At 40.2% G+C, this 2,742-nt stretch overlaps 1 protein-coding gene across 1 annotated transcript in view; it reads right to left on the reverse strand.

Moving 5' to 3' along the window:
• Window positions 1–2,742, reverse strand: part of rapgef2b (Rap guanine nucleotide exchange factor 2b) — a 70,681-nt gene that overhangs the window by 48,384 nt on the left and 19,555 nt on the right. The gene's annotated exons all lie outside the window — the stretch shown is intronic.

Here is a 2,742-nt window from a genome sequence, read left to right on the forward strand (position 1 = left end):
TCCTCTGCCATTTGTAAACAGTCTGTGAACGCTGCGTGGCTTCAATTGGTCCATGCATGTGTAGTAGGGTTGGCCATGTCATGGTGCTTGGCTTGCTGGTGCGTAACATTAGAGCCATAAAAACCTCATTACGCTGCAGGATGAAACACCCGTGCACCCACACATGACCCACCCCCACACACACACCCACACCCACACACACACACACAATACATGTTTCAAGGGTGATAACAGAGAAACTCATTACATGGAAACATCTGCCATCCGCCTCCTTTAACTCCTTAATTCAACTCTTTGCAATTTATATTCTGAGGAAAATACAGTGCAAGGAAATCAGTTCACATTTCAAGCATTTTGATTAAATAAGAACAGAGCAGCACACAACCAGCAGAGCGAAGTCATAACACAGCTCAAAACAGTATTTTAGCATAGAAAAAAAGCATGAATAAAAAAAAACTCTAAAATACGTCAGACAAATTCTCCCGAAAAGCAGAAGCCAAGCAAAGAAGCCGACACACTCTGTCACATCTGAACCGCATGTCTGAGGCCCATTTCCTCACCCAGTATTGTAGTTCCTCACCCACATGTTGGTCATTAATATGCCTCATACACAGCTCAAAAGCAAGATACTACAGTTGGGTTTAATGATGGATTGGCAGGTGATGGATACACAGAGTGGAGAAATGCTTTGGTTTTCTCTTTAAACTCACATTGATCAGAATTATATATATATAAGTCTTCGCAGCAAGAACACAGCGTTCTGACATCTGATATCACTGTTAAAGTGATTAAAAGTATGTGTTACATGTAGCTCTGGGTGTGGTGTGGATAAAGGTGATTTTCTTTACACTTTAAGAACTGGTGGCAAGTCTATTTCTGTAAGTCTTTAACATGTTGTCAGAATTATGCAGAGAAATAAAAAAATATATACTTTTCTTACAACGGCACTGTAGGTTTGAGCAAAAGTTACCCAAACAAAAACACATGTAATATTTGTTAGGGACATCTTTAAGCTGTATATTATGAATATTCGGGGCAGTGAGTATGCACAGTATTATATATGGGAAACGTGAAGTACAGTAAGTTCATGCAAATGAAGAGATATGTCACCAAGTGTAACGGAGTGACTCAATGATGCATTGTATGGACCAAAGATGAACGAGATATATAGGTCACGAACACACAGATCATTCTCGATGGTAGGATCCAAAAATTATCTGACAGCATGTAGAAACAACCAGCCAGAATGTAAACAAACTAACTAAATAAAAAATACAAACTCAATCATCACCAGACAAATAAAACACCCAGACCTTCCTTGACTTGCGATGAGTGAGTAGGTAGTTTTTCAGTATTTAGCTCGGGAATACTTCAACAGAACACGCAGCCCAGGCTATTATAGGATCAAACTCGACATGCTCTGATGTATTGATCCGTGTCCATCTCTGCTCCCTGCATGTGTGTGTGAGCCAGCAGCAGCAGGAAGAGGAACCACAGCCCTCCTGCCAACCGGCTCGCTGTATTAATCCTTGAAGTCGGTCCCATTACGACGGCTCTAAATAGCATTGATATAACGAGGAAGATGATCTAATAAAAAAAGACTACATTTTCATAGCTGCTACAGCCCCGGGGATTATTTCATTTAGTGTCACCTGCACGCTGCTCTGGAAATCATTTGGCAGAAACACAGGCAGCCAGGCTCGGTTAAAAGATTACACTTGTAGGTCCAGGGGGGGGCGAAACATCTGCGTGCCCCTGCACCTGCTGCAAGGTGCATCAATCAGAATGAAAAGTGGAGCTCTTGGAGAATAAGTGGCAAAGTAAGATTGTTGGCAAGTGAGTGAGATGTTGATGAGTAACTAGATGCTTCCGGATAGAGTTATAGACTAACTTATGAACTGGAAGTATTTAGCAATGATAGTGGGGCTGTGGAGGAGTAGTCAGCTACTGGAACAGAGTTTCTCATTCATGTTTCTTGCACAATGTTCCCATGTATCTGCTTTACATATCAGAAAGGAAATGTGAGCTGAATGGTTACTAGAGATGTCCCGATCCGATCACGTGATCGAGGATCGGAGCCGATCACGTGATTTTCAAAAGATCGGAATCGGGAGAAAAAAATCGGGGATCTGGATTTAAAAAAAAAAATTTAAATACTTTTTTTAAATTTTGTATTCAATGTTACAAAACAAAAATGACCATGTTCAAGTCTTAAAGTCATCCTGAGGCCTTAGTTTTGGTTTCAAATTACACAACATCATGTATGTGTTGCTTCTTTGGGGCTTGTTTTCATAGACCTGGTTGCTTATTTCTCTCAAATCTGGCAACAGAGTGGGCGGGCGCAGTGTCTAATTGTAGCAGTAAGCTAACGAGTACTGATAAGTTTTATTTTGTTTTGATCCAATGCTGCACAACTAAACTGATTCAATGCTGCTGTGAAAAAAAGAAGCTATATCCATGTTGGATAGAATATCCAATTTAAATAAAAAAATAACCTTAAGGGACAACTTGAATGCTTTTTTTCTTCTTTTTTCTCTTAATGCATTGCATAAAGATCGGATCGGGAAAAATCGGTATCGGCAAATTGTCAAAATCAAATGATCGGAATCGGATCGGGAGCAAAAAAAGGTGATCGGGACATCCCTACTCTGCATTTACTTAATTGGCAGAACTAATACTGAAGATTTTAGGATTTCAAATACAGGCCAGTGGCTCACTAATAAGAAGACTTCATATACCAGG

Source organism: Notothenia coriiceps, unplaced genomic scaffold, assembly GCF_000735185.1.
Source record: "Notothenia coriiceps isolate Sejong01 unplaced genomic scaffold, NC01 NC01_scaffold00004070, whole genome shotgun sequence".
Taxonomy (NCBI): Eukaryota; Metazoa; Chordata; class Actinopteri; order Perciformes; family Nototheniidae; genus Notothenia; species Notothenia coriiceps.